This window comes from Hippopotamus amphibius, chromosome 6, assembly GCF_030028045.1.
Source record: "Hippopotamus amphibius kiboko isolate mHipAmp2 chromosome 6, mHipAmp2.hap2, whole genome shotgun sequence".
Lineage (NCBI taxonomy): Eukaryota > Metazoa > Chordata > Mammalia > Artiodactyla > Hippopotamidae > Hippopotamus > Hippopotamus amphibius.
Window position 1 is genome coordinate 153,562,331 of NC_080191.1, and position 24,104 is coordinate 153,586,434.

A 24,104-nucleotide genomic window follows, 5' to 3' on the forward strand; every position below is an offset into this window, starting at 1 on the left:
AGACAATAGCTATTTTGATGGCAAGTACCAAAAGAGATGATGTAAGTGGGTCACCTGGCACCCATTGGTCTTGCAACAAAGATTGGTTTCCTGTCCTCCTTTCTTTCTTCCTAGTGTCCTCATTTGAAAATAATTTTTTTTAACCAGTGTTTTTCAAACAGCTCAAAAATTCACCCAAACTTCATGAGTGTAAAAGGACTCCACCAAACAACCCTTTAACAAGCAGTCCCATAAAAGCATCTAGAACAGATGTATTATTTCTTTTATAGAGCATAAGCGTTTAGCAACAGAAAAGTTACAGAGAACAATGTTTTTCAAGCAAGAGTTTTAAAGTGGCGAGGAGGTCAAGTCACAAATAATCTAAGGTCCCTTCCAGCTCTAAAATTCTATGGTTCCATGAAATTGCGACAGTAGCTGCAAACCAAGGCTGCCCTTTATGACTCAGAAAGGATTTCAGGCACTGGACTGGCTACTTGGCATACCGAAGATTTGATTAAAAACCCACCATCCTCAAATATTAGCTTTGGGATTAGCAGATCAAATAAATGCATGTTATCACTTTGTTGGATGTAGCAAAGTTGTTTTTGCCTGCCAGTACATTTTAATGAAGAGAGTATCCAGTAGCTAAACAACCTAGCAAACAGCCCATGAAGATGAGAACGGGGTGGGGGGGTGTCATTCCCAGCCCAATCTAATAACCTCTTGACCACTGATCGCCATCATCCACGTGAGGGAATTTAGCTATATGTAAAATAAGAGATCTTTGGGAAAAATATATAAAGGTGTCTAGTTCTGAAACTAAGAACTCTCAAGAGAATCCAAACAAGGATGCTGGGATAAAAAATGATTTTAATTTCTTTAAAAAATAGAATTAATTTCCATTTAGATGAATTCTTAAGAAATGAGTTATTAGAAAACTTGGTTTTGCAACACTAAGCATTGTTTGAAGCAATTTACTTTCAGTGGCTATTTCAACATGAGAAAGGGAATGTAAACACTCGGGATACAGTACCTCTTGTAAGGAGTGAGTGTGTGTGTGTGTGTGTGTGTGTGTGTGTGTGTGTGTGTGTGTGGTGTGCGCATGTGTATTGGGAGGATGTCTTCCTTTTTTTTTTTTTTTTTTTTTGAGAAGATACATTTCTTTTCTCTCTTGTTTTGGAAGTTTATTCTCTTGCTAGAAAATACTGCAAGCTTTAAATATCTTTTCCTTCTATGCAAACATGGGTTCAAAAGTCACCTTTCTTTTTTCACACTGGGAGTTAGGGAGAATCTGAGTAATTAAGTAGCAAGAGCACAGATTCCTAAAAACACTTCAAAATCAAGTTATTCTTGCCTAGGGAAGTAACAGTCTGTAGCAACAGATAACTGCATAGACAAACAGGTTTTCAGCACCTACTGTATGCCAGGTTCTGCTTTGACACTTGTGAAGGGACTGGAACCCTGGAGCTCTGTCAATGCCCGCAGATGGTGTTCTAATTTACAGAAAAATAAAATACTTTTAGGGTGAAATGGAGTCTTCTACTCAGACCTGAGCAGGTGAGAGACCTAATTTAGGTTATACAATACTACGTAGTATTCAAAATTAGTGAAAACGGAATTTGCTTAATTATGTCGGGTTTTTCAGACTTTGGAATATTCACTATTTGAAAAGTGTTCTGCCTTTTATTATAGCCTAGAAGGGAAGAATATATATTGTTGCTTTAACTGAATGCTATATAATTATTAATGGTATAATTTTTTACAGCTAAATTTTCATAGGTATGTATGTAAGAAAACTACTTGATGATTTTTAACCCTACAAAAATAAACAGAGCCACCAAAACTTAAAAAAAGAAATCGATTAATAAATAAAACCAGAAATAGAAAAACGCTGGGAGGGAGTATGCTAAAATGTTCACAGTGATGTTTTTATGGTGGTGGAAACGAGTGATTTTGATTTTCACTCATTTATTTTTTAAATAAGCCTGCATTTCTTGTATACTTTACAATATAAAAATCCCTTAGAAGAAGGAGATGAAGGAGGAAATAAAGTTAGGGAAGATGAGGAGGAAGAAGGAAGGAAGGGAGGGAGGTAGGAAAGAAATCACGCTTGAGAAAGGATATTTTTGTTTCTGCCACTCACACTTCTGAGAACCCTGGCTGTTAGGCCAGAAACCCACAGCTGCTCATTTTTGCATATGAAAGTTGTCAGGTTTTTCCCAGATGTGGCAGAGACTATGTCGCCATGGGTAATTAAGATCTGGAGGGAATGGACAGATATCTAACCTGAGTCCTATAGGAAAAGTTAGAATGACGGAACGGTTAAAGCAAACGGGAGGCTGAGTTGGCAACTGTTGTCCCAAATAAATTAGAAGCAAGTGAAAGTCCTCGTGAAAGGGATTGGAGCCAGGAAGTGACAAGTACATGAGGATGGGGCCTAGTACAGAGGCCTGGGTAGGAGCATTGCTCAGGGAAGGGTGGCTGGATGTCATGGGATTGAAGGGAGGAGTGGGTGGGAGAGTGGTCACCAAGTTGAAATAAGGCTTGGGGTCTGAATCACCTTCTGGAATGACACCTAGTGTTTCTTGTGGTGCCATCAGAGACTCCTTGCCAAGTTAGAACTTCTAAGGGAAGCCTCAAGGGACTTTCATTAGGGGAACTACTTCAGAGTAGCCTGCCTGTTGGTAAAGGTTCAGATCCAGCCTCACAAGTCCTGTTTCTCCTGGGTGGAGGCCACCTATGTCTCATTTGTGTCATCTCTGCTGGCAGTACATGGCCCTTCAGATGCATGAACTAGAAGCAGGCTACCTCTCCAGAATTGCTGCATGAATTGTAGAACAGTTTTTCCCTAAACCTAGGTCTCTGTAGAACGCCATCAGACTGAAGTTCTGTTAGCGTCCATGCTACGTGTGGGCAAGGTGGTATGGTATAGAAACTGATGGATTGGAGATATATTTTAAAAATCAGAGTATTCCACAGAAAAATCCAGCTTTCTGATATGGTTTGACAAACTGGAAGATCTGTTAACATCAGACCCCGATTCCTGCAAAGTAACAATGGGATAGAGCTGAATAATGGTGCTCATTCATTTCCTTCTTCCTGTGTGACTGGACTATTCTCCAAAGGGGTTGTTTTGCTTACCGATAAACAGAGACACTTAGGAGTAAACACTCCTTCTTCCCCTCTGGACGTGAGGTTTGCATGACGCCTGAAACTCTAACATCATCTGGGGCATGAAGGCAGTGAACTGAGCACAGATACGATGCTGAGGATGGTTGAGTAGCAAGATGAAAAGAACTGGGGTCCCTGATGACATCATTGAGCCACTTGAATTAACCTGCTCCAGAGCCATCATATCTTCAGATTTCTCAAGTTAGATAATGTATTTTGTTGATTCTACATTACACTTTCTTTTCGTAGTTCAACAACTCTGAAATCAGAATGTATTTTGCCATGATAATATCTTACAGTCAGGGGTGGCCCTGACATAGTCGTCATTGCCTGCGCATGTGTCAATTTGATCATTATTCCCAGTGACGTGACTGACAGCTGCAGCCCCTTGACAGCTCAGTCAGCAAAACCATTGAAGGATGTTTGAGTTAGGGACCTTGTTTTCTGTCATAATGCCTTCCATCAACATGTTCCAGAAAGATAAAGTGAGCACCGTCATCAAAACTTCCATAATGAGTGTCAGTGCTTGGAAGAGAATTCAAGAGGCCATAGTGGAAGAGTCTTTTAAAAGGTGCTACATCAACATCACTTTTGATATCTTGGAGGATAATACTGGGTAGGAAAAATATGGATACTGATGGCTTTGAATTTAAAAGCTGTTCAGAAGATTCAAACTCTGAATGTGGAAGTGTTTTAAGAATGTGAACTATATGATTTATGGTTGTATATATACATATATATCTGGTGTATGATATATATTGTATATATGATATATGATAAAATATGTTTATATAAGTTTCACAATCCTCTTTCAATAGGTATAAAATAAAAATTTTAAGTCATTAGAAAGGATTGTGTCCACACTAATTAGCAGTATTTTTCTTTACCTTTCTTTCTTCCTTTCTTCCTTTCTTCCTTTCTTTCTTCCTTTTTCTCCTTCTTTCTTTCTTTCTTTCTTTCTTTCTTTCTTTCTTTCTTTCTTTCTTTCTTTCTTTCTTGTTCACAAAAAATGGTGTGTGTTATAATTGGTGTCTTACCTTTGACAAAATCAGTAAATTCTTTGTTGTTTAAGTTGTGGCTTTCTCTTTCTTGCAATCAAAAGCTTCCACAATATATAGCATACACTTTATGAATATTTTATAGGCAGTAGCTTTCTTTTAAGCTCCCTAAAGGAAAAGGAGTAGAATAAGTTAATATCCATGAAGCGTGGGATTCTGAGTTCTCCATCTGGTCTAATAGATAGACAATAGAAACAAGTAGTGACAGGGCTACTCTCTTGTTAGTATAAAAATATGATGGGTGGGGCGTGCAAGGGGAGACTTGTCTCTCTGTGAGCTAAGAAGACATCCCTATGTCCTCCCTTCTGTAAAGGCTTGTTACTAGTCAACAACCAATAGCTGTGCTCATGTGTTAACGCGCAGTATCTTCTGGAAATGAAAATGTGCAGCATCGTTGCTAATAAATTTCTTAATTAACCTGCTGATACTCTTAGCAACTGAGTTAGCTATTGTGTTAGAAATGAATTATTTGGGTTCTTTTGTCGCATAGTACACCCTTTATGCTCTCTGACTACTATAGGATCACGGTGCTCTTTGATTAGCCTATCATAATTTCCTAAAGTAAGCAAGAATTTGAGAAAATGCCCATGGCACATTACTTCATTGCTAAAACTTGCTGCTGACTCTGTTATCCCTTGATAACTAGGTCCTTCCTTAACAATAGTGTTAATTATACCACTCATTTATTCTACAGCTATGCCTTTTCTTTTGATGTGTTTCATCCTCATAGACAAGATTAGTTGCCTCCCTTCAGAGAAGCTTCATCATGGGGCATTACTTGTTGGAAGAAGAAATATTTCCTGCTTTTCAACCCAGTCATTCACGCCTGAGAAATATTCACTGCAATGTGGGTCTTACTTCTTCAAGAGTGACTAAGCCAGGGACTGGAGCTCCATCCCTGTGATTAAGTGCACATTTCCCATTAAATGCAAATTCTTCATTTGAAAAGGTTGAATAGGATGCTATTTTAAAAAAGAATTCCAGTTAGTTAAATTTAATGTCATAAAAAAATTCAGTCCAAGAATAGTTTCTGGCTTTGAGCCCACATCATTTCTTTTGTTGTGAATTGGATGTATTTTCATTCACTGTAAGCATTTCCTGCAGTGTTTGTCTTTCTGAGAACACATATTGATGGCTTTGTTGGCTTTAATAGTATTTGTCTTTCCTTCTAAAATGATTTACCTAAATTTTATTATTGTCAAACAGGTAGGACCTTGCTTTTATTTTAATTTTTAAGTTTCTGTCAATTGCCTCTTCTGTCATAAATTCAGGCTGTCGTATTACCTGCCACCACCCTCATCTCTATCTAGAAGCCACATTTGCTCCTCTCCTCTGTACCTCAAAAGAGACAGTCTTAAAAGGCAAATCTCTGTATTTTTTGCTAACAGTTGATTTGATTTTAAGGACTGGACAGTCCACCAGTGTTCTATCAGTCCCTCTGACCTGTCCTGTGGTCTCCTTTTGCTTCTCCTATTCAGTTCTTCCTTGGTCCCTTGATGATTGCAAGAGGGCGCTTCTGTTTCTTGAATGCATATTTGGTGCTCCTGGGCTCTGCCCTAAATGCCTTATAGACATAATCCTGCTTAATCCTTCCAACTGCCTTAAAGGTAACTATCATTCGCCTTGTAAAGGTAAGGAAACCAAAGACCAAAGTAATTAGGCAACTAGCCTGAGGTTACCCAGCCAATTAGTGATAAAGTTAAAGTTTGCAACCTCATTTGCCTGATTATGAAAAACTCTCTCTTATGCGAGAGAGTAGCACAGACATATATATACTACCAACTGTAAAATAGTCAGTGGGAAGTTGTTGTATAACAAAGGGAGTCCAACTTGAGGATGGAAGATGCCTTAGAGGACTGGGGCAGGGAGGGTGGGGGGGACTCGGGGGGGGGCGTCAAGGAAGGGAGGGAATACGGGGATATGTGTATAAAAACAGTTGATTGAACCTGGTGTACCCCCCCCCAAAAAAAAAACAAAAAAAACAAAAAAAAAACAAAAAAAAAACTCTCTCTTGTAAGGAAAGTAATATTCAGAGCCTCCTAAAGAATGTGTTAAGTTTGAGGGGAGGGAGGATTTCTAGTCCACTTCGCTTTCCTTATATTCCTGACATAGAAACACAAGAACGACCACATCTCTGAGCTTAATTCTCCAAATATTTGATCTATTTTATTTTGGCATATTTTACTTCAAATTTTACTGCATCTGAGATATTAGCCCCAGTTTTTTTGTGTTAATTTTTAAGTTAACTTTTCTCCTAAATTTGTTATCAGTGTATTTCTTATTGGAATTCTGCCAAAGTATCAGGATTTCATGATAGACTCTGTTTTATAATCCTGATTGAAACTTTTGGCTCTCTATCAGATTTTCCTGGTACAAGATTAAACACAACAAGAGTCATCCAAGAGTACTGTGTGGGGTAATATGCTGTCTATCAGGCTTCTTGGGACTGAAACTATAAACCAAAAATAAACCTAACTTAATACAGTATGTGATATGGAAATGTTAACACCAATGTTTGTACAGGAATCAATAGATCTAATCAATTGATGGAGTTGCTGAGAAATGTCTTGAAAATAACAAAAGCAATGTAAATAGGCCAAATTTGTCAAATTCTGCAGCAGTGTCTTCATTTGACAGGCAGGGCAGCTGCCAGTTTCTCCTATGATTCCTCAAAGTCATCTGAGTGCTCAGGGGTCTTTGGGACTCTGTTCCAAGATAGCAGAATTATGGGATCATTTAATTCTGGGATCAGTCAGCTTCAGGATAGGAGGATCTGCTCTTAAAAATTCTGAACTGCCTGCAGAAAGAGGAAGCTCCACTAAAGAAGAACTCTGGAACTCAGTCACCCTAGGGAACAAATCAACTAACAAATTTGGAAGCGAGAGGAGGACAATTTTTATGTGGCTTTTAACAAATTTGCTCATTATCCCTTTACTATTTCCTGGGCTGTTAGCTGTGATTCGTGTATCAAATTAATTCCTGGATGAATTGCTTGACTGACTGAGTTTGGGTCTCTAGAGGCCGTAAGCAAAGGCTCATCGAACCCACCTGGATCAGTTCCTTCTCTCTCACCTTCTGTGTGTCCCCTGCCTGTTCCCCTCACATTCCAGTAATTAAACACTCTTGTTTCCTGGCACTGTGTGGACCAAAGGGTGTCTGACTCTGAGGTCTGCCCATGGGATTTTAGGGAAGTCTGAACGTGTATGGAAAATTAAGTGTTTGTGAGCAGCTAAGCATCTTTTTGGAGAGAGAGAGAGAGAGATCATAGCTTTCACCAGATTCTCAAAGATCCTGTGATACTAATGGTAACAAAAATTGGTTTAAAAAAGTACTCATTTGATGAATAGTTCTCTTTTCCTTATGTTACGTGGAAGGCTGTAGAATGTTAATGGGCTCAGACTCTGTTCCGAGCGCTTAGGATACATCCGTGAACAAACTAGGTTGCTGTCCCTCTAACCCCCCACCCACCAGAAGCTCAAGTTCAAACAGAGGAGTAAGAAAGAAACTATCCCTGTGGCTGGGCCAGAAACTTGCTAATAATGGTGGAGGATGAACATTGCCGCTAGGTTGGTACTTACGGTCAGCTTCGTGGGTTTTTTAAAATTTGTATTTGTTGATTTTGGTAAAAATTTTTAATAAGTATTTCTCCCCCTTGAAGATAGTTGGGGACTCCTGTGGCATTTCTTTGTCATTCTGTTCTCTGAGTTTGTGCAGATGTCCAGGTAGTCCCCAGCTGACAGTCTGTCAAGCACCTGGCTGTTGCATGCAACACGAGAGCTCACACTATCCCCCTATGCTGCCAAAAGAGGAAACGAGAGGCATGGCCCTTGACAAGTTCTGCCGCATCCAAAAATGAAATTCATTCAGGCCACTGAAAAACTCCAAGCTCTTTCATTAATAGGCGTTGGGAAACCACAATAAATCAGCCTATTCGGGTGCAACAGGGGTGCAAATTGGTGTCTCAGTGAATGTAGATAAAGATTTCAGAGCACACTGTATATATCAAAAATTTAACACATGCTGCTTGCAGAGTTTTAATGAATACAAAAAGCTCAACTGCTGAAAACCAACACAACCCAGGCATTGCTTCATTTAGCTGTCAATAAAATTATCTCTTATTTTATTTTCTAATGGTTTATCAATACTGGTAATTTGCTACTGGTTATAAAAAGGAGGATGGGGGAAGGGAAGGAAAGGAATTTAAATAAGTCCTGCTAACTAGAAAAGAGCTTGGTGGGCCATTTTGCTACAGAAGTTAATGACCAGATGATGTGAGGGAGTGAAATTTCCATTTCTTCTTAGACTACAAATATCAACTTTACTTTGGAAGAAATACATTAAATCAGCAGTGCACTTTGCTCTGGAAATTTCTTATTGCCTTTTGATAAATGATGTTAAGGCATTGTAATCCAGCCTCTCTTAAAGAACTTCTGATTAAGGGAAAAATGGTTTTGCTTTATTATTTTTTTCCCCAGTGTAATACAGCTGCAGTGTGAAGTTTGCCAGCAGAAGCCAAATGCAAGGTCCCACCTGCCATAACCACTTTCTATAAAATATAGAATAAACCTAAAGCCCTTTTCTGAAGCAGGGGAGGAAGCTCCATTGTACCTTAAATGAGCAAGTCTTGCCTATTTTCCCAGTGTGGTAAGGGAATGGCTTCTAATCATTGTTCTTACCTATATAATTACACAGGAGTAAAGAGAGGGACACTTTATATTTCCCTGGATGGCATTTATGTAGTTTTTAACAAACAGATTCATGATAATGAAGTAACCATGAGACCTCATTCATGGATTGATTCATTCAATAAACATCTGTGGCAGGCTAATGCATTAATAAGTTAATGTAGAAATTAACCTGTGCCTTACTTTATTATTATTATTATTTGCTTGCTTGAGCTGACTCATTAGAAAGTAGATGAAGAAGTAATTGTATCCTTCACCCGTAGAGGGAAGGCAACCAGATTCCCATGTTCTCAAAGAGTTTTGACGTCTTCGCCCAGGACAGTCTTGTCTTCTCCTGTCTCCTTCCCTTCCCTCTCCTCCTCCTTCTTTCTTTTCTTATTTCCTTTTTCTTCTGTGGCTGGTGGGATACACAAGTTTGATGACTTCTTTACTAAATCCTTTTGGGGTATTTCTAGGCGCTTGAAGGAAATGCGTCTGAAATATTCTGCCTTAGGCATAGGCCTGTCCCCTGTTCCCATTTGCACCTTCCAGATGTGATAACACCTCAGAAGGAGGATGGCCACCTAGGTGATTTAGTTGGTTACTCCCAAATGCTGCCACCTTGAAAGCAAGGGGAAAGGGATCCCTGAGGGCCAGGCAAAGGTGAGTGGAGGGAATGACAGCTCCCTCACCCTCCTAGAGGTGGCTGAGGTAAGCATTGCTGACGGATGGCCCAGGAGGGAGGCCCCCCTATTCATGGACTGCCTGAAGCCCAAGGGAGGAGAAAGATGCTCCCAGAAATGACTGTGCTGTTTTTATCATCAATTGACAATTGAGAAATCACAGCAGAACAAAGTTTGTTTTAGGAAGGTGAAGAATTGTCACACTTCTTGGAGTCTGTGTTGTGCAGCAATTTCTATTTGTGACACACTTACCCGAGCATCTTTTTTGAGCTAGGCCTTATGCTAGGCAGACGGAACCATCCACTGCCTTCCCTCAAGGGAATCTGAGTCTAGTGGGGAAGGCAGACAAGTGAGCAGAGAACTACAGCAATACGGGAAAGATTCTTTTCTTGTGGTGTGAGCCAAAGGCAAGGAAAACGCAGAGGAGGGGTGGCTGAGTCTGCCTGCACCTTGAAGAAGGGTGGTAGGGGAGTGGAGAGGAAGGGAAATTCAAAGTGAGGGATCAACATTCGCAAAGCTGCAGCCTTGTGGAGAGTTGCTCTGTGTCAGGGACCCGTGAGAGGTTGCGTGTGTGAGGGTGGGGCTGTAGGGTACCTGGCATGAGGTGATAAAAGCAGAGACCCTTCCACAGCCTTGGGTAATGAGAGACATCATTTTAAAGAGCATTTCAGAGTAGTCTCTGCCCCAGGAAACACGAATGCTTGAAATCATACAGCTCACATACGAAAGACACTTGATAGAGGCTGTCCCCCAACTTGACAAAAGTACTAAAAATGCAATGACATTGCTAGTAATAAGTTGTGAAGGTGAAAGAAACTTTCCACATCATTATTAGTAATAAATAAATTTATTATCAATCAATAAATTTTGATCAGCTGTGTTATAGGAAAAACTGAATTATCTTTCTAGTCTCTCTATATAAAAGGCTATTACAGAATTTTGTCATAAGAAGAGACAGTCAAAGGGTATGCAGCTAAAAATGTACAATATAAGCATTTACAGAGGTTTATCAAACATAATGAAAACAAATCTTACATTGTTTTTTTCTGTTTTTTTTCTTTTTCTTTTTGTGCGTGCTTTTTCTGGTATTTGTTGGCTTTGAAAAATTTGTATTTTTGTGCTTTTTTTTTTCTCATTTTAAATATTCATGTCACTCTATTTCTGTGTTATAATTTTGTATTATTATTCTTATAAATGGCATAAGCTTCAGGTTAGCCTCTAGGGAAGAGCAGAGATGGGAGGGGGAGACTGGCACCAGTTTGGAATCTGAGCTTTAAGAAACCTTCATGTTCACCTGAGGCTTCATATCCTCATCTCACTGAAGAGGAAACTTGGCCCAGAGAAGTCAGGTGACTTCCAAAGTTCTCAGAGTCTATTGGTGGCAGAGCCAAGAGTAGGATCCCAACTCTTACTTCGCTGTCATGTCTTCTTCTTCTCCTTCTCCTCCTCCTCCTCCTTCTTCTCCTCCCTTTTCCCCTCCTGCTCCCCCTTCCTCCTACTCCTTATCTTCATCCTCATCATCCTCAGGTAAAGGCAGGGGTCACAAACAAGCTGATTTATTTGTTTTGGCCAGAACAGTGTTTAAAAAAATAACTCAAAGACTTTTAGGTGGGGCATGCTTTCTGCTGTTCAGATTGTCCCTTCTACTCCCACCTTTTTACACTTGGGTGACAGGTGTGTTTGTCCTGTGTGGCTTGAAAAGGCATCTAGGTTAGGGCAAGAGTGCTTGGAGAGAAGAGAGGCTTTGAGGTTGCAAGCTCGAGCATAGCAGTGCTAGGAGATGTGTGCTCCCATGTGAATGTGTCAAAGCAACATCCACCAGCGGCTCTGGTCTTTGCGTTACTGGGTAGCAAAAGATTGATCATCCTCACTTAGTGGTGGAAGCCAGCCATGCTGGGTGGTATGTGAACTTGCAGTCCTGGCCAGGGGAAACTAGAGGAATGCATACCCTTTGAGGGACGATGCTGCCTGTGAGGACAGCAGTCCCAGTTAGAGAATACCTTGGCAAGGGACTGCTTGTATTTAGTTTCAGCCCTTGGCCACACCATATCTGACCATTTCATTTTCAAAGAAAATGCAATATTGCAGGTGTTCTCAAGGTGACAATGGCCAAAGAGCTGGTATGTTTTCAATTATGAAAGCAGGTAAAAATGCAATAACAAAGGACATTAATCCAAACCATTAAATTGCTGTAAAATTCTGGCTGATACACATAGAAAACAGTCTTATTAGCTATTAGCCAATCCACACTGGGAGATAACCTTTAAAAAATGGCATGGGTTTGGCCCTATTCAGTTCTCTTGTGATATCAGGCTCCAGAACCTTCTATAAGGCACCTCAGACTATTTTGCTTAGGGACATACCTAAGGATCTACATAAGGTATTACTAACTCTTTATTGTTCTTTAGAAAGTCTATATTTATCTAAGACCTAACTGTATGCCATGTAGATTTTATTACCTCAAATTCACATACCAATCTCACACTCTCTTTATTCTCTAAGTGAAGAACCTGAGGCCCACAGAATTTATTACAATCCAAGGCTACACACTTACTAGTAACAGCAGAGCTAGGACTAGAACTCAGTTCTATCTGGTTCCACAGCCATAAAGGAAAGCCAAAGCCAACGAGTACTAGCAAGCAGGACTCCTCTGAAGGCCTGTGTTGCACCTGGGTAGAGTCCATGGGGCTCAGGTTCATTGCATTTAGTTCTACGTTCTGTTGTGGGCTTGCATAGATGGGCTGGGGGCTGCCATGACGTTCAGTGACTGCCTGCTCTTGAACACAGTTACTTCCTTCCTCCTAGGGTGATCTGGAGCATCAGGGAACAGGGTCACTGAGCCACCTCGTGACCATCTCTGGGGACTGTATCCTTCCCCTTACATGTCAATATCTAAAGATTTGGGGGACCCCATTCTCCTCTGCCACCACCATTCTCGTATCCCCACCCAGAAGAGCCCACATACCTTCACTTTGCTTTGTCAGCCTCTTAGAACAGGAGTTGCGTAAGGTGGACAGACTAGCTGCTATCTTAGAATTTGATGTATTTTATGTGAATCACTTCCAAGTATCTAAGACAGTTGGTAGTCACAAATTATAAATTCTAGGAGAAAATCAAAGCCCTGTTCCTCACAAGCCCCCACTACAGTCTTGCAAGGAGAGGAGCTCAGATATGAATCAAAGACAAAATTGAGTCTAGGACACATAATGTTGCCCCCAGAATTGGGGGTGAAATTTTAAGCAAGAGATGTAAAGCTATCACAAGGAGAGCAGAGACAATGTTCTCTAAGTCACTTTGGGTTTTATCTTGCATCTTTTTATTTTCAGCCAGTGCAGAAGTGCAGGACAAAGACTGTGTAGTGATAAAGAGCGTGTGCTCCAAATTGGAGGTATCAGTGTAAACTCATGATTTCTAAACTGTTTATATGTGTATATGCACGCGTGTGTGCCCACATCCATGTGTATGTTTACTATGCAGGTATGTGTATGTATATACGTGGGTATACATGTGTATTTGTGTATATACATGTGTATATTTCCTAGCTCTGTCTGCTGAAAGAAACTAGAAGCTAAAAACCCACAGTAGCAATAAGCACACCCAGTGCTCAGATCTTGGCTCCTAATACCATTTTCCACTACAAGACTAAGGACTACTCAGAGCAATGGAAGAATCTACAGCTGAGGCAGGTAATGTTCTAGAGGATCCTGGAACATCTTGTTATGCCAGAGAATAAGGAAATGTTTAAAAAAATGATGAGGATATATCATAAGGATAAAGAGAAAGCTTGAAATGGCCCCCACTGGCCAAATCTGGAACAATTTGAAAATAAATAAGGAGGGTATAAATATAAGCCACAGAAGAAAATAGAAATCCATGAAACTGTATTGATAATACATAGACAAATAAGTAGTTAATGGATGTAGAAGGAGGGCTCTTACTGCAGAATGCTGAGAGCTGATCAGTAAATGAAGGGACTATATGACTTAGAAAATCATCATTTTATAATCATCGTCTTCAAGAATGGTTCAAGCAAAAATCATCAGTGGATGCTAAATTCAGAGGGGAGCTCTGAGGAGGAGGAGCAGGATCCTTTCATGTCCTTAAGCTGACTCCTTGCCGATTGCTGATTAGTTTTAAAGGGAGTAGTTGTAACTATATGTTGTAGAAATCAGACAACGCCTTGATTAGGTAAATAAAGTGAAATCCCCAGTGAAGAGCAAATAAACAATGTGAGCTTCCAGAATGTGATTCCAGGAGATCACAATATCACTTCGGGATATTCTGGCTGGAAATGCATCACCTAAATGTAATTATGAGGAAACATCTGACAGCCCTTAAATCAGGGATATTCTACTAGCAAAAAAGGAGGAAGGAACTATACTCTTCAAAATGTCAGTGTCATAATAGAACAAGAAAGAGTGTAGAAATGTTCCAGATTAAAGAAAACTAAAGAAACATGAGAACTAAATGCAATACCCAATCCTAGACTAACTCCTTCTCTAGAGAAAAAAATTTGCTATGAAAGACATTTTTGGATCCATTGAAAAAATTGGATTATAGATATAGATTAGATTAAAATTTTATATTAATGTTAAATTTACTTAATTAGATACCTGTGATATTGTTGTGTAAGGGAATATTTCTGTAAGGAAAGATGCATTGAATTATTTAAGGGCAAAGGGGCATGATGTACTCAACTTTCTTCCGAATGGTTCAGGAAAAAATATTACATATAATATCTGTTGTGCATAATATATAACATGAAATATTTATATGTAGATAGAGGTGAAAAAGAGAAGGTGTGCAAAAATAGCTAATAGGGTAACTATTAACAATAGGTGAATCTGAGTAAAGAATATGCAAATGTTTTTGTTTTATTCCTATTCTTGATAATTTGTATGTTTAAAATTATTTATAAATCAAAAATTGGGAGAGAGTGAGAGAGAGAGATCCAGCATTGATATTCCAGCTCCACATCTGGCTATTCACTAGCTATGTGATTTTAAGCAAGTTATGTAATCTCTCTGTGCCTCAGTTTCCTCAACTGGAAGGTTGAAGTAATAGCACTCCCCCCCCCCTTTTTTTGGTGGGAAATAAAATGGATGATGAAAGTATTTATTATGATTAATTTGGATGTCTTTTCATTAAAGAGTTGTCTTAGCCTTGGAAGATAAATTAGGAAGTATGTGAGGCTTGGGGTGAGAGGTACAGAGCAAGATGTTGAGGGAGGTCCCTAGCCTGGGACTTAAGCTGAAGATGCTTGAGATACCCCTGAGAAAAGGCTCATTCAGGTCACCTACATCCCAAATACAAAGACTTGGAGCTACAGACAGAGGTACAAATAAAGAGTATGTAAATACTGACTTTGAACCCAGCAGAAGTGGTGGCAGTTCTGGTGATCAATTAGTCAGAGATTCTGAGATGCAGGAGCCTTGTGGTCTTTCTAGAAAATAAAGACCAAAAGGACCAGAGTCTTTAGAGGGTGAATATTTCCCCATAACAAAAGCAGCAGTGAAAATAAATTTGGTGCTTGGAAATAGGACAATTATAAATAAACCTGGTACAAGTTCTCCCAAAACAGAGGTTGCTTTGTAAAAAATTCTGTCAGTTAATGAGATGCTTAAATGACAGTATCAGGCAAGAGGAGAAAAATGTTGGCAGTGTGCGCTTGAGAGGTTGAAGGCCGATTCTGTTGTGCCCACGTTGGTTTCCTAATTTGGGTAGTTTCTCTCACAAGCTCCTTATTTGAAGACAGCTTTGGCAGTGTTATGATTAGAAACAGAATGCATTCCACATGTGCCTGGAAGCCCAAGAGGCCAAATTTTAGGGTTTTTAGTGATGACTGCCAAGGTGGTCCCCTGGAAAGTCACCTTGCTGTGACCCTGGATCAAGTCACAGCTTCCCTGGCCAGTCGTGAATAAGGACTCTTAGTGGGGCCAGGACAGGGGCTTGACAACCTTTGTTTACTCCTCTTCCTTGTGCTCACCCTCCTTCAGGGTGGTGGGAGAGGGCAGGAGTACCAGGAAGGCATTGCTTTGTGGCTGAGGGTGTGGGGAGTCAGGGAGTAGAGGGAGCTTCACGGAACCTTTCTCCTCCTTTCTGCCAGCTGGCTTCACCCTGAGCTTTTCAGCTGGTGTGTTGCATTACACAGCAGAGCAACCCTACCTCCCCTGGGCAGAGCCGTGTGGCGAGCAGGAGGCCCGGCCTTAAATTAAAATTGCCCAGCTCAGCGGCCTACTGGCTTGGGATTTGGGACGAATGGGTTAGCCTCTCAGCACCTCAGTTGCCTCAGCTGCAAATGGGGTGATTCCTCCAGGGCTGTTGTGAGGGTGAGAGGAGAGGCGAGTGCTGATCGTCTAGGACCTCGCCCGGGTGCCCTGTGGGTGGTTGTCAGCATCCTTGTTTAGCACCTGAGAAGAGGCACAGTCTGCCCTGCCTCAGTGCCTCATGGTCAGCTCCCAGATCCTGGCATAACCTGCGATGATAAATTCATCCTCAGAAGTCCAACAGCGGGATGACTTGTACTAACTCCTTTTCTTTATGGCTTTAGTGGTCCTAATCCTCTGAAATAGCAAACCAAGCCGAACCTGTTCATTCCCAACATAGTTAATATTTGGCATTTCTTCAGTATGTCTCTGCTTATAGTGTTATCTAATTAAATCATACTCACACCTGATTTACATTTCTTTCTGGCCTTCGAAATAGCCTCACTTCTTTTTCTAGGAGTCAGACTGACCACTCTCGAGTAGATAAGAAACTCAGAGATGTTTTTAGGGTCCATTAAGTCTCATGTTATATACATATATATGTATATAGATATATGTAAGTTATAGACATATAAAGATATATAATATTAAAATATATATATTATTTTCAATAAAACCAGGCCTTGTGGTAATCGCTTTCATGTTTCCAGTTGAGCCTAAAGCCGTAATGGTTTGAATGAATTATTTTCCATCTTCTTCTAATCCTATACAGTAATATGAAGCACTGTGAGTTCATGTCTGATTTGAAATATGGATTAAATTGCCTCTTATCAACTACCAGTCAGAAGTATTACAACAAAAGAACTTGTTTTAGAGTTAGAAGATCTTGATTTGTGTCTTGGCTTCACCACTTACTGGTTCCACAGTCTCAGGCAAGTAAATTCACTTCTCTGAGCCTCAATTTCATCTAGAAAATGGAGATAAAAAATATCCTTGACCAGGGTAGTGTTGAGGATTAGAAGTGGTACCATAGAGGGAATATTGGTGAACTGTAAAGTGCATGTCAATGTTAGTTTAATTTATAGTATTTATTGATTTTTTCCACTGTGCAACTGAGGATTTGCAATAGAGAGAGAAAATATGATTTCTGTCTTCAACATATGGCAATTTTTAAGTTAGACTCTATGCATTTTCTTATTTAGTCCTACCTTCTCTGCTGATGACTGTGGCTTAAACCTTTATGCATCTCTACTAATTTAATAACATAACAGCATCTGCCTCTTTTGAAAGGACAAATGAGACAATAGGAGAAGACTCTGCACTCCAGGGAGGAAATGTGTTCAGGACATCTGAGGTAGCACTCTTATTGTTAGTATGATTCACCTGGATCATTTTTTGTGCTTATACAGTAACATCATCACCACCAAAAGTGGAAAAAAATAAATTATTGATGGCTTTGCATGCTCATGCTGGGTCCAGAAAAGGTTTGTGAATAGCGAGGACTGGAGCTGAACTCTCCAAAGGAACAATGAAGGGGGTTGGGGCACAGTGGAAAGGAGACCTGAGGGGATCAGTTTCCAACTGCATTATGGCAAAATGAATAATTCAAGAATATTGTTTTGGATCAGGTATCCTCTTCAGCATCTTTAAAAACCTCTCTTTCTACCATGGTGGGATCGCATAGCTATTCAATATCATGTCAAGGATTCTTTCCTGACTGTAGTGCTGTGTGAGCAGAGTGAAGTAGGTGAATATTTCATATAGATTACAATATATTCGTTACATCGAAATATTAATTACAGTTATTATCTCTAAACACTTGAAAGGTGTGTTTTGGGTTCAGAAATGTCTAGGATTTTATTCAATTGATTTCCCATCTTGGTTGTAAGCGTAAGGAGAAGGGTAGGAAAATGAGATCCATGTGTGACACAGCCATGTACCAGATCATCTGTAAGCGTTTTAGTCAGTTACACAGTTTCTAATCTCAAGCACTTTGTTTTTGTAGCCAATGATGTCCTTTATAACATTGTTTAGAAAGCTTCACTAACCTTATTTATAGTTTGCCTTTTCCAAAAAGATTTAGGGTGGTTTCAAAAGACACGCATAATATGTTAATAAAATATCTGTGTATAAGAGAATGAAGAAATTTAATCTGCCAGCCTTTCTCTTGGGGGAGAACTGTTTAAACGACGTTGATGACCTGCCTAGATTAGAAACAAAAATCCCAAAAGCATACATAAATAACCAAGATGATCCCTAAACTGCCACGCATAGACCAAGGAGGGAAGAAATTTGTGTTGCTCCTGAAGAGACAGGAGGAATGTGAGGGGGGAAACAGGGCAAGAGTTCATGACACAGGTGAGTGAAATTCTTAAGTGATGTGTGTTGTCTGGCCTGGGCTTTCCCTCTGACTCCATCATCTTCTAGCCATCTGCAGTAATAAATTTTTCCAAATGCTTAATGTTGTGGGTTGCTGGTGGCAACCAGTGATGGAAGTGAGCCTGGGTGACAGAGGGTGAAAAGGAGGGTGCTGAGCCAGAGACACTTGGAGGCATCAGCTGATATCTGGGTTACAGGGATACCAAAACAGAAAATGAAGTCCAAGAAAAGCCAGGAAATAAGTTCCCCAATAATTTACAATTGTTTAGAGATGTCTGTGATTTACTTCCAACTCTGGCTTGGAGTTCCTGACAATCATTGTAGAAAGGGAAGCATTATCAGTTTCACAGCTCTTGTTCTCAGAAAAAAAAAGATCATTCTATCCTCAATAAATTTTTTTTCCAAATTTAATACTGGAAGGAGTTTCTTAGGCAAGTCTTTCCACAAAAGACCTCAAGCTACATAAGAAAAAAAATGCCTTCAAAAATAGTTTTACAGTCAGTGTAGAAATAGATTTTATGTGGCTGCTCCTAAAACTGCCCTTAATTAAAGTACAGGGCATAAAAGCTAATGCACAAACCTGAAAAGAACTCTTTGAGGGACTAAACTAATCTAGTCTGAATTTGACTCTGTCTATAGTGGAAGTTTGTGGCTGGTTTGCTAGTATGATTCCATTCCAGTTGATTAGTCTAAGCCAATTAAGGTAATTCCTTTCCCCTTGCCAGTGACTCCTCCACAGTCAGGCTGTGACCTAATCCTGGGCACGGAGGAGCAAGAGGAGAAAATCTAGAGAACTTCTGGGAAATGCTTTCTCCATCTCAAGTAGGAAATGGAGGAAGACATCATGTCTCTCCTTTCGTGGGACATTGTTGATTGTGATGTGATGGCATGAGGATGAAGTCTATAGTAGATAGCAGAGCAGATGGAGAAAACTCTTTTCAAGCTACTGAATGAGTCAACCTTGGAAATCTTCTAGTCCTATGCTAGCTAGTATATGTCCTTACTGTTTAAGTCAGTTTGAGTTGGGGATTGTTTTACTTACAGTAAAGAACATCTTGACTGATGTATCTTTTACAATCTATCATTACCGAATGACAAAACAATGGAAGTCATTTTAGAGGAACAAAGAAAAGCAAGTGGGTGAGGTCATGATCCATTCTTTGGTTTGCCTCTTCAATTAGCCTCATCTTTCCAGTCTCCACCTCCTACTATACTTTTTTGTTTCAGGCATATTAAACTTGCTTTCTCTTGCCATCATTCTTTTGCACAGACTATCCTTTTCCCAGAACAGCTCTCCATCCCCTTGAGTGAGTGTATACACACACACACACACACACACACACACACACACGCACATATACATACCTCCAGCCTGGCCACTTCTGCTCAGCCTTCATTCTTCCAAGTTCATTCAGATGCCACTTCCTCGAGATGGGGGAGTGAGGAGCTCCTTTGGCATACGGCTGCAACCCCTGCTTATTTAGGGTACCTGAGATAGAGGTCTCTAAGTTGGACCCAGGGAATCCCCACTTCCTGGTATTCACACCCTTGTGCAATCTTTTTCCTTTAATGCAAGCTGGACCTGTGACTCACTTGTAAGGAATGAGATACAGCAAAGGGATGTGCATTCCTTATTTACAATGTCACTTCCAAGAAAGGTCACAGAAAAGAAGGTGACTCTTGTCTCCAGCACCCTTTCTTACTCTCTGACTCTCTCTTAGACTATCAATTGCCAGGAGTCCTTCAAACATCTATAGAGAGGCCTGCAGGCAACCATGTAAGTGACCTTGGAAACAAATCTTTTGAAGCTTGTAAAAAAATCATATAAATGAGCTTGGAAACAGATGACACCTTATCCCCAATTGAGCCTTCGGATGAGACTATAGCCTTTGCTTGGCTACAGTCTTATGAGAGATCTCGAGCCAGAAGTACCCAGTTAAGCCATGCCTGGATTCTTGATCCAAATAATTTGTGAGATAGTAACTCTTTATTGTTTTGAACTGCCAAGTTTTGGAATGATTTGTTATACAGCATAAGTATTAAATATCCTTCCCTAGGTTCTCATAGAAGTCTGTTGTTCCTCCACCACAGCACTTATCACTCTGTGTTGTAATTATCTGGTTAATTGTTCAACCACTTCACTAGGTTGTAAATTCTGTGAAGACAGAGACATCATCTGTCTTGTACACTACTATATCTTTAGCAAGTAACCCTGAACCTCAGTACATAAAATATGCTAATACTCATTGAATAATGATAGAAGGTTGGGCTCTATAAAATATGTGGCACAGGCATTGATGTAGAAATGGAAAATTGGGTCAAGGAGGTGAGTACCATAGAGAAAGGCAATGAAATTTATACCAAATTATAAAATAATTATTAAATCCAACAAATTTGTAAACAGACTGAGCATCAACTAAGACGGTGCCAACTGATAAAGTGGCATTTTGAATATTATACCCTGACAGTTAACACTGCAATGCCTATTGTTGTAAAATTATCAGTGAGGAGAGAAGGCATAAACAGATGTGAAGACACTGGCCAGGCAAGTGTCAGCCCTGCCTTCCCACTGACCACCACCTGACCTCTCTAGGCCTCAGTTACTTCTTGGTAAGGTGAAAGGCAATTTCATCTTCTTAAAGATCCCTTTCAGCTCTAATATTCGCCTTTATATAGAATATTATTCTATAAACACCTACCTCAAATTATTTCAGATCACTAGTTCTCAATCTTTTGGTTTTTCTATACTTTGGATCTGAGGGGTATAACATGCATGCCTCTGAAGCAGTGATTTTGCAGCCTGTAGGGAGGAAAGGGACATATCACATTACGGGCCTACCAGAATTTCTGGGTGAACATGTAGCTTGAAAAGATTTCCCAGATGATTCTTGATACCCTCTTTTAAAATTTTTGAGGTAATGCATATTGACCGATGAGCACATTATGGTCCACACACTGGACGTTCTGCTCTTTAATAAAATGAATGTAGTAGAACTTAACTGAATGTTTAGTAGAAGCTTCAAAGAAATAGCTGAAAATTAATCTAAGCAGAAAAATGTAACAAGTAACACACTCTGGTAGACTTGCTGTCAGCATGTGGATCTTGGAAACACCATCACAAAGTTTCTTATTTTCCCCAGGGGCTGAGGTATTTTACACATGTGAGCTGGTAATCTGTCATGTTTTGACAATAATTTAGAAGGCGGTACTTCAAGGCATTTACCACATGACAACCTGGAGGCTTCTATATCTACAAGAGATTATTGTCAATATCCTTGACTGGAAAAGCACATACTGCTCTAATTAGTTTACAACATATTCTTTTGAGATATAATAATAATAATACCCAGCATTTGCTTAATTCTTTCATTTTCAAAAGGCTTTTCATCTGTCATTGTTTTATCCTCACAGCGTACCTGTTAAGTAAGCAGTGTAGCTGTCCTAAAAGTAACGTTTTCCCTGCAGGTTCACTCATTTCCTCGTTCAAAGTACACATTAATCCAGAGACCTCTGTGTGTCATGGTCTCACTGGGAATATGATTCTGAATGAGACATGGTTGATGTTTTGGGGGCTCAGAATCTAAAAGAAGAGGCAAACATGTAAGCAGATAATTATGGTACTGTCAGGTACTTGCTTTCTGTCACCATAGTGACCTGTGCATCTACTGCACACCTGGCCCATATCTAGAACCACACAGGAGTGATGGACCAGACAGAATTGTTCCAAGAGTGGCACAGATATCCCGTTCTTCACACATCATTCCATAAGGGAAAATAATTGCTTTTCTGTACTTTTGTGCTTTGGTTGTTTTCCAAAGAAGCCACAAGTTTCCAAAACTCAAGAGACATGTCTCACTCTTCAGCAATGCCACTTCTCATAGGTACTGATATTTCTTTCAGCAGTTAGAGGGTCCATCTCTTAGAAGTAGCTCTTCAGTTTAGAAACTCAATAAGCAAGATGGGGGAAGTTTTAATCATCAGATAAGGTCTGTCATATGCCGGAACCCATGTGTGCTGGATCCTGAGGGCCAAATATACACATCTTTTCCCAGCTCAGTGTTCGGAGATATCAGATTGGTAGCTTGGAATTGTCCATGGTGGGAGTATTTTCACCATGGAAATTGGCAGACCTACACATCGTAACTGTTTTTCTCCCAGAGATCCGGTTGTTAAACATTTACCAGCACACCACTGACTGTAGCTCATTGTCCTTCACCTGGACTTGATTAAGTTGATGGATTTACTAAACTCTTCTGCATATGATATGCATAAGAGCCTCTTAATCTGGGTTTGAATCTAATTATACAGACTGTATTAATTTCATTCCCCCTCCTGCCACATATGTGGGTTAAAATTCCCTTAAATTGGGGTGTAAATTTATGCAAAATAGCAAACAATTCAGGTTTTATGGTGAGAACGTTGGAACACTAGTAACACTGCAATCTTGATTATGTAGCCACCAAACCAATACTCATTCAAAACCACTTTCCTACATTGCCACCTACAGAAAATCTATGGGGCTAAAATGAGCTTTTCTCCAATGACTGACAAATATGTATCTTTCTTCTTCTTGGAAAAAATAAACCAAAAATCAAATAAGAACAGAAAAATGCAGATGTGTTCATGTCAAAGATTTTGTAAATCATCAATTTAGATATCCAGTTCTTTTCCTTCAGTACCAAATCACCTCTCAAGAAGTATTTCCCTGTTCCTGACAATGGTCTGTTTCCCTAGTAATCACACTGGAAGCTTCACTGTCATCCAAGTACTCACTACAGTGCTAGGCACACAGAAGAGGTTCAGTAAATAGATGTTGAATAGGTCAATTTTTAAAAATTCCTTCTTGTCTGTAATCCCATGCAACAAGTCTGCAGATTTTTCTGTCAAAATATTCACTACTCCTTCACTGCCAATACGAATCTAACCTTTCCAGCTACTTGTCTCATGCTTGTCTCTCTCCACTTTCAAGCTTTTATGCAACAGCCTTTAACTGAGTGTGTGTTTCCTGGCAAGTCCTGGGCTTGGGATGAAAATGAACGAGACATTCTACCTTCAAGGTGGGAGAGACACAAATAGATGAAAAACAGTCTCTCTGCAATATAACAAGGGCTATACCCAGGGCAAAGATAGAACACTATAAAAACAGAGGGGAGCGGGATTAGGATTATTTCAAGTGGTGGGGAGTCTTAAGTCGAGTTTTATAGTATGCCTTGAGTTTTGCTGTGAGAACAAGATGGGAAAAAATTAGCTTGGGAAGAAGGGAAATATTATGGCACATTTGGTCTTGAGTAAAAGCTGACTCAGGAGGGAGATTTAGATTCTCTGAGTTAAATTCTGCTTTGCCACTCTTTGAGTGATCTTAGGCAGATTAGCTAAACTCATTGTGCCTTAGTTGCCTCATGTGCAAAAGGGGACCATCTACCTTATAAAATTGTGAGGATTAATGGTGCTAATGAATGCAAATTTCATATGATAGTGCCTACCACACTTTAAATGTTCAATAAATGCTAGCTATTCTTCTTCTTATTCCAGGCAAAGAGGATAGCCTTTTTGAAAAATTATGGGAGTGAGAAACAAGTATGATCTCTTTCAGGAAGGGCAGGCTTACATTACAGCTGGGTGTAACGCTGAGTATTTGTTGCCCAGTGGTGAAAGATGAGGCTGGAACAGCAGGCAGGTGCCAGGACCTGAAGGACTTTGTGTGCCGTGCTCAATACTTTGGGCTTTAACCTGGAAGTGATAGGGATCCACTGAAGAATTTTAAAGGAGAAAATGATTCTTGCTACTAAGCCAAACATTGCTTTTATTGTCATTTTCCTGCCCAATACTGTCGAAGAGAAATAGAGTTGGATGTTTGTTAAAGATGGCAAGACAGATTTTTTTCAGGCTATTGCAGTAAGGGAGAGAGATTCGGTTATAAACTGAACTCAATGCCACTGCAACAAAAGGTGAGAGACTTTTTAA

At 39.9% G+C, this 24,104-nt stretch overlaps 1 long non-coding RNA gene across 1 annotated transcript in view; it reads left to right on the plus strand.

Annotated features, from left to right (window-relative positions):
- LOC130855793 (uncharacterized) overlaps nucleotides 1-24,104 on the plus strand; it is a 245,061-nt gene that overhangs the window by 88,963 nt on the left and 131,994 nt on the right. The gene's annotated exons all lie outside the window — the stretch shown is intronic.